Genomic DNA, 9,092 nt, shown 5'->3' with positions numbered 1-9,092 from the left:
GGTTCGGTCCCTGTATCACCGATGCCAGAGTCTGGTCCGCATTTCCGGCAGTAAGTCGGATTCGTTCCCAGTGAGGGTTGGACTCCGCCAAGGCTGCCCTTTGTCACCGATTCTGTTCATAATTTTTATGGACAGAATTTCTAGGCGCAGCCGAGGCGTTGAGGGGGTCCGGTTTGGGGACCTCAGCATCGCGTCTCTGCTTCTTGCAGATGACGTGGTGCTGTTGGCTTCTTCAGGCCGTGATCTCCAGCTCTCGCTGGAACGGTTCGCAGCCGAGTGTGAAGCGGTCGGGATGAGGGTCAGCACCTCCAAATCCGAGTCCATGGTCCTCGATCGGAAAAGGGTGGAATGCCCTCTCCGGATCGGGGATGAGATCCTGCCCCAAGTGGAGGAGTTCAAGTATCTTGGAGTCTTGTTCACGAGTGAGGGGAGGATGGAGCGTGAGATCGACAGGCGGATCGGTGCAGCGTCGGCAGTAATGCGGACCCTGTACCGGTCCGTTGTGGTGAAGAGAGAGCTGAGCCAAAAGGCAAAGCTCTCAATTTACCGGTCGATTTACGCTCCTACCCTCACCTATGGTCACGAGCTATGGGTCGTGACCGAAAGAACGAGATCTCGGATACAAGCGGCCGAAATGAGTTTTCTCCGCAGGATGTCCGGGCTCTCCCTTAGAGATAGGGTGAGAAGCTCGGTCATCCGGGAGAGACTCGGAGTAGAGTCGCTACTCCTCCACATTGAGAGGAGCCAGATGAGGTGGCTCGGGCATCTTATCAGGATGCCTCCTGGACGCCTCCCTGGGGAGGTGTTCCGGGCATGTCCCACCGGTAGGAGACCCCAGGGACGACCCAGGACGCGCTGGAGAGACTATGTCTCTCAGCTGGCCTGGGAACGCCTTGGGATCCCCCGGGATGAGCTGGATGAAGTGGCTGGGGAGAGGGAAGTCTGGGAGTCCCTCCTGAAGCTGTTGCCCCCGCGACCCGACCCCGGATAAGCGGAAGAAGATGGATGGATGGATGGAAATTAACGGAAGTGTTTAAATCGGATTATTGGTTTTGTGTAGAACGGAAAGTTATTTAACTATTTGAAAGGCTCAGGCCCGCTTCCCCTTTTTGACGGGCCGCGTAAAAAATAACTCCGAACAAGTTAGAGACTTGAATAACTTCCGTAGTTATTTGAGCCACGAGTGAATTTCGATCCGTTCGAAAGTTTGTTTCGTCTGAATAAATTAACGGAGGTGTTTAAATCGGATTATTGGTTTTGTGTAGAACGGAAAGTTATTTAACTATTTGAAAGGCTCAGGCCCGCTTCCCCTTTTTGACGGGCCGCGGAAAAAGTAACTCCGAGCAAGTTAGAGAATTAAATAACTTTCGTAAATATTTAAGGGAAGAGTGGATTTCGTTAAAAGTGAATTCGGTTGAAAATTTACTTCTTCTAAATAACATAACGACGATGGTTAAAATAAATCATTAGAGTTAGTGGAGGATAAAAGTATTTCGATTGTCCGTCGGGCGCGGCCCAGTTCCTAAATTTGTCGGGCCGCGTCAAAAGTTAAATGGGACACGATCAAAAAATAGACTTGCCTTCCAAATTAATTATTGGGCAAATCTAAATAGAGCACGACATTTTTATCCGGTTTAAGAAAGTTGTTATTCTTTTTAAAGCAATTAAGTGGGGTGAAGAACTCCGACGGTTAAGTGCTAGATCTACGTATAGGAAGTTAGAATTAATAATCTAAAGTGCTTTAATTTTCTTCTTAAATGCTGTTATTGTCACACTTTTATTAATTCGATTCTCTTTCGAATAAAAAGGTTGGTCGGCTCGCTGCATGAGCGACCAAGTGGAACGGACCCATATCAACATTTACTTCAGCAAAACTAGTGCTTGGGTGCGCTATACAAACGCATCCCTGAGGTCTTAACAAAGACATCTAAAAAATATCCGTAACAAATAAGAACTTCAAACATTAGCGGGGAGCCATCAATACGATGCGGTCACTCCGAAGTCTTGCCTTGAATTGAGTTACTCGGCTCGAGCTTCGGGTGACTTGAGAGGGATTGGCGTCGTACAGAAATTAGATTGATTCCGGTGGAGTTAATTTAACTCGGGTGGTTAGATTACGGACGAATCTCCGAACCCGGCTAAAACAAACCCGTTACCGGGAAGCCGGGGGCACCTTAATCCAAGAGGTGCGTTTGACAAGTGACACACAGAAACAAAGCCAAGCTCGCACTTGCCACATGCAAGCTTAAGTTCCATATGTATGGTTCATCATCATCATCATCATCATCATCGGTTTAAAGTCCGTTTTCCAGGCGCCGCTGGGTTGGACTGGGTTCTTGATATGGCTTTCTTCCACCGGGAACGGTCCATGGCCATCTCGTGGTTGATGCCGAGTGCCTTCATGTCGGCTGACACGGTCGTCTGCCAGGTCTTTTTAGGTCGGCCACTGGGTCTTGTTCCCTCTACGTTATACGACATAACTTTCTTCACCCAGTCGTTCTCGTCCTTCCTCACTACATGTACGTACCATCGCAGTCTGCCTCTCATCACCACATCCACTATGGCCTCCACTCCCATCTTCTTTCTCAGCTCTGCACTGGGTTTTTTCTCCCTCATTGACACACCACACATCCATCTGATCATCCTCATTTCTGCTCTGTTTAGTTTTTCTTCGTGTTCTGTTTTCAGGGCCCATGCCTCACTTCCGTACATCATACTACTTCTGACGCAGGCGGAGTACACTTGGCCTCTCATCTTCAGGGATGGAGCCTTAGATGTTAAGAAGGGACCCATATGTATGGTTGTCATCTACATAGTCTGTCACCTTGTCGGGTGAGTTCAGGTTCGTCATGTCATATGTCCATCGTCCTAGTGTTCGATATCAGTCCTGTCTTGTCCATCCGTGTTGCTGAATTCGGCCTTGTCCAGGAACTATTTTTGTTGTTCATGGTGCCTTTGATTAACCATCGGCTGTTAGTCATCACGCTTGGGTGTTCCCGTCTCAGGTGAGAGGAATCTTACCCTCAACTGTGACCCTTTCATACCAACTCCAAAATACTTTGGCCTTTCATACTGCCCTCAACACACACACACACACACACACACACACACACACACACACACACACACACACACACACACACACACACACACACACTCACACACACACACACACACACACACACACACACACACATATATTCCTAACCACACAAGCGCCAATCCATTTGCATCTATCACTCATACAACAACAAACAAATTTAGTATGTGTAAGTGAACAGGCAATCAGCGAATATTAACGGTAAACCCTTCATTTCTGAATGTTCTTCCTAAGTGAATATTTCGTACATTCGTACCGGACCTTTACCGTAAAATTGCCTATTAAATGCCTAAAAATTCAGTCATTTGTACTGCTGAGCATGTTCATGGGTGAGCATGGGGAAAGAAGCAGCCTCAGTAGGTCCTTAAATAATCTTGTCCTAATCCATCGTTCTGATCGAGCACCTGGGTGAAGATACTCAAAAGTCTTCCTCCAACAGTCTACTCCACTACATTATTTTCACTTTGCCATGTTAAGGCATTTGTTTTCCGAGTCCTATGACATTTGTCATCGCGTTCACTGTCACTTGGTGTGAGTCTCATGCAGTGTTATTCTTAACTGTCAAAAGTTTTCATGGCTGTTATTCCTTGATCTTATCAAACTTTTTGTTTTGACACCAGAATTTCCCTGTGAGGTGTGATTAACTTCTACTTTATTAATTACCTCCATTGAATAATCTAATCACCTTTTGACTGCATCCTAGTAGATCCTAATGCCCTATTTTCCCTTCTCCAAACTGTTAATGACTAAATGTCTAATTGTTAAGCTGGATGGGCTAAATGTGATTCTACTCTTATTTCTTACAATTTTAGCCTATCTGTTTCATCCAAATTTATCCTCTGATTATGATACTTTTTCTTTCTTCGTAACACTACACAATTTGTTCCTTATTTATTTATTTATCTTTTAGCAAGACTCCTCAGTTGTGTCAAACTCAGTGCCCAAGCAAGCTTCCATCCACTCTGACCCAAGCTCCACCAAGTTTGATAACGTCTCAGCAGCTTGATGCATCTTTCAGGTCTCGTGTGTCTTTCGCCGCACCTCATTGTCAGGTTGTTATCTTTGGTTGTAGTCTCAGAGTCAACTCATCCCTCACTCTTGGATGAGTCCATTTTCAACTGAGTCCATTCTCATCTTGTGAGTTCCTTCGTTCTTTGTACTTCGCCTCCGAGGATGTCGTTCTCCTCCAGGGCGTTGTGCTCCCCCCCAAGCACAAATATAGTCCTTCTTTGCTCTTGCAAAGGTCAAAGGTGCCTTAGAGCCATGCACCATTTTTCTTGATGTTCTCAGCTGTCGGTGGAGTCTCGGGATCGAGTTTCAGAGTCACTGATGGATACTGAAAAAGACAGACTGGGATACCAAACTTAAATATCATCTTCCAATTTGACATAAATTCCATAGTGCCTTCTGTTAATCAAACTTCAAATTCTACTATTATCAATAATCTAATCTACTTGAGTAGGACAGCGCCTTTCCTTCATGAGCGCTCGGATGTATTGTGATGGACCTCATTTGAACCATTTTAAATTGACAGATTACCCTAAACTTAAATTGCAAGTCTTAACTGTGATTTCTCTCAATTATACTGTAATTTCCAGAAGCTCCTCCTATTTTCAGGCTACTATCTATCTTTTGTTTTCCTAACTTTGATTTTATGCCATTCTCTCTATTACCTTTCCACCTTTCCTGATTTGAGCCTTCAATTTCTGATAAAGTTTCCAAATTTTGCCTAGTATCATCTCTATTTTGACCTCATTATTAATGGTGTTATGCTCACTTTACAGATATTACTGAACTGTCCTGAATTTATAATTCACTGCCACTACATCGAATGCCATTTCTCAGCTGTTCACTTTTTCCATGTTCCTGTTAGGCTCCACTATTCGAATTTAGGATGTGATTTTCATATAGAGTTTCTTTTAGGTTCCTGTGTGGATCATGTTTCACACAAACAGGACATGCTTAAATTTTTTTTTTTGCAAGAATCTAAACCAAAGGTAACTAATAGGTAACTAATAACTCATCTCCCCCCTGTTGTCACATAAGTGACACAACAGGCGTTGCCTTAAAAGTCATTTTGGCAAAACAGTTTTGTTATTGACATCGTCAATAACACCTTATCCATTATCACACCCTTTGTTGTTTGAACAAATATCATTTTCAATCTTGTCAATCCTTCTTCTACTTTTGGTGTCCACGCGAATGTATCTTTGACTGCTAACGGCTGTCCATGAGCCACTCCTGTTAGTGGCTTAGCAATTTCAGCATAGTGTGGAGCCCAAGCTCTGCAATAATGACAGAAAAAAAAAAAAAAACATCAGTTGTTCTTCGTGGCAGGTCGTGGTGTGTCTAATATAACCTGTTCACTGCTCTCCCTTTTGCTGAGAGTAAACCAAGATAGTTTACTTATGGTTTTTACCCATCCTAACTTCTGTTACTTGACTTCACTTCCTCTCTGGCCTAAATGCTGCATGAGGAGAAAGGAATCTCATCCTTACACTTCCTTTGTTTCAAAAGCAATTATCATCATTGTAGACGAAAACTTGAATTTTTGTCTACTTGAAGCCCTTTGAGACTGTTTGCGATTTAGGGCTATACAAATAAACTTGACTTGACTTTTAGATGAAAGCGTAAAACGAGCCATTCAATTCATGATAATCAGTCAACCACTGTGAAATAAGCCCTATTTTCTTTTCTTAGCATTAAATATGTTCAAAATCACTCTTTCTTCAAAGTTGTTCTACTACTTTTCACATAGTAGTCTCCAACAACGTCGACCAGTCAAGCTGTATCTTGTCATTCATTCCTGCTCATTTGCATCTCACACACGCGCACACACACAGGCACGCACACATGCACTGTTCTCACTCTCCTCAAGCTCTCTTCAAGCTGTCCACACAGTCATACTACATCATTTTTAATTCACAGTCCTCATTTGAATCTGTCCTATCTCAAGGTTCTTGGTAAAACAACCCACTCATTCCGATTTTGACATATTCCAAAAATTCACTCGAGATGCTTGCATTCAATTAATTCCATAAGCTTTTCATTTCCACAAAATTTGCAAATTTAGGGCAATTTTCCTTCCACTCATTCTTAAAGGCAAATTCTACATTTCACCTTTACATTGTCCCAGTTTGAAATTCACATCATTCACCCCATTTAAATCACACTGGGAAAGTTTTTAAACATTCCCGAAATTGCAAAATTAAAAAAATTCATATTTTCAAGTTAAATTATTACTTCTTTGTATGGCATGCTCAAACTTGGCGAATAAAAGATTGATTAAAATTTCTGCAAAATTTTACAAAATTCATATTTCACCTCTAAGTTCTACATGTTTCAACTGATTCAATTCTGCTCGAACATCATTCTGTTCCATCTCCTAAGTATTTATTCATCTTTTTCGCCTGCCTTTACCCCAATTTCTTCAAAAATTGCATTTTCCAGTTTCAATGTCTCCTTTTTTTTTTCTTGCAGTGCAAATCGAATAGACCCCAGTCTAGTAACTTTGAAATTCCTTGCACACTATTTTAGCCAATTTCAAAATCTTAACACATAGACACACATAAACACGCAGAGAACACAAGGACAAAACAAAGGCCCACAACAAAAACACAGTGCACAAACAACATTAACAAACAATGCTGCGCAAACGTCTTCCTCTATTTGATGTTTTGGTTTTACTATTTTTATTTTTATTTTTCTCACATTAGTGGCCTTTCATGGCTTCATTATCTGACAAGCATACTTGCGGCCTCAAGTTTGGTAACTTATTTAACGTATACTTCTCATCCCCTGATACATTGTCAGTAACACTTTGACGGCCCTCCATTTTAATCAATTTAGTTCAACATTTAAATCATAGGGATTTCTAAAGATGGAATGTTTCTTTAGTGCAATAACAACTTTCTGAGGTAATTCCTGCTTCGACCAGTTTTCTGGTGAGGAATTCCACAGAAATTCGCCATTTCTTCCCACCATGTTACATGCAGCACAATAGCGAGTGATACGTGCTACCATTCACACACACATTCACACCGCGGAATTTTCTTAACGAAACGAGGTGTATTTCCGTCTACAAGTTCCATCTGTAGACCGAATTCCTATCACTTGGAATTCACAACAAGGACTCCGCCGTCCTTACCCGGGTACCCTTTTTCTGGGGACTAAAATACCCCAACCACGCGGCCAACGAAGAAGTCTCACCGAGTCTCTGAGAGATTTCTTTTGAAGATTCCGTCAATCATCGCTGCCGAGAGGTGCTGAACCGAACGCCGGCCTGGTGGATGAACATTGCTCCCCAGAGCTTTCCTTCAGGCGTCCTGTGACCTCTGCCGTGCACGGATTCGGCGTCTTCAACACTCCTCGGATCAGCGAGCAGATTTTCAGGAAATCCCGGACGAGCCGCCAAAAATGTTGGGTTGACAACATTTATCTGAAATCAATCTCAGAGGCGGTAGGTCTTTTTGGCTTAGCGTTTTCTTCTGCGCGGAAGGGCGCACCCCAGACACACGCAGCAAGTGTGGCTGAGATCCGCGCTCTTCTCGAGTTTAGCCGTGCCTTTTATTGAGAAAGAAACAATTGGGCAAGTGTACATGATCGAGTAGGTTTCCAAACAGGAAGGACATAATTATATCTCATTACCTCAACTTAAATAAGACCTTTGTCTGCTTCAGCCATCCCATGACAATCTCATGATCTGTACATGTCTAGCTAACTATGGGGCTTATTGTATAGCGCGGCTAATGACTCCATATGCCCCCAAGTCATTATCACAAGGCCTGATGGTCACATACTGCGGAGAATCTTGCACACAAAAGTAGATACATAGATTCCAATGATAAAAAGTATATTATTTCCAACACAATCAATCGAACTTCAACTATGATTTAAATTTACAATCCACAATTACAAATTTGGTTTAATCTTAAGAAAATGGACAAAGATTATTTATAAGTGTAAGTAAACCATAATTCACTACGTTTATTTATGCAAGGGAACCAAACATCCATTTTCTGTACCGCTTTTCCCCACAGGGGTTGCGGATGTGCTGGAGCCCATCCCAGCAGTCATCGGGCAGTAGGCGGAACAATAACCCAGAGAAAACCCACGCAGGCAAGGGGAAAAGATACAAACTCCACACAGGGAGGACCGGAAGTGGAATCAAACCCGCAACCTCCGAACTATGAGGCGGATGTGTGAACCAGTGCCCCACCGTGCCACCCCAGCATTTTGACCTTTTTTTAAACTTTAACAAAATTTAAATGTTTTCTTGCAAAAGGAACTTGCAGTTTTTCTAATAATTATTTTTGTCTGATTATTCTTTTACACATTTAAACATTTTCTTTTTGTACCAAAAATGATCATTTGAATATGTATGATTTCAATTATTACTAAAATAATAAATTTATAATTGAGCATCACTACTCGATATGTTAAATGACCACAGTTAAAATCATATTAATCTAGGTACACATATACATCATACGATAAATATACATAAAAAATACGTGATGGAAAATAAACTTCCAGCATACAAAATCCATGCTGAATGTGATTTGAAATTAGGCACTGACATCATCCAGTGGCAACTTCATTGAGCAGCTTTAGGCTACAAAGTTTTGCTTGTTTTCTTGAAAATTAGATGCCAACATTGACGGAGGGACTGTAAAATAACATAAAACGTGTTTTATATGATTGCTCGCTTTTGACAGTGGAAATACCTGACAATGAGGCATGCTGCAACGCTGGTACAGTCACTTCCTGTCAGGTCCTCCGGCTGTGAGAAAGGCTGGCAGGGGCTGAAGGTCAGCAGGAATTCAGCGTTGATGGGTCCGTCATCTGCATGGAGAGGCTTCATCCGCCCTAGGAAACCGTCTGCATCTCCCATAGCTTGCAGGTTTATCACCCCACTGCCATCCTTCATGATGCATTTGCAGTTGTTGACTCTGAAGCAGCCGGTCTTCTTGGCGGAGGCCAGATGTGGACA

The 9,092-nt window shown here is 42.6% G+C and overlaps 1 long non-coding RNA gene across 1 annotated transcript; it reads left to right on the top strand.

Moving 5' to 3' along the window:
• Positions 1 to 216: 216 nt before the first annotated feature.
• Positions 217 to 8,526, top strand: LOC137840173 (uncharacterized). The gene is made up of 2 exons (XR_011086655.1): positions 217 to 3,005; positions 8,140 to 8,526. It is a non-coding gene; the product is annotated as an uncharacterized lncRNA (long non-coding RNA).
• Positions 8,527 to 9,092: the final 566 nt, after the last annotated feature.

The sequence above is a fragment of the Syngnathus scovelli genome, chromosome 3 (assembly GCF_024217435.2).
Source record: "Syngnathus scovelli strain Florida chromosome 3, RoL_Ssco_1.2, whole genome shotgun sequence".
Taxonomy (NCBI): domain Eukaryota; kingdom Metazoa; phylum Chordata; class Actinopteri; order Syngnathiformes; family Syngnathidae; genus Syngnathus; species Syngnathus scovelli.
This window is presented reverse-complemented; position numbering and strand designations above follow the sequence as displayed.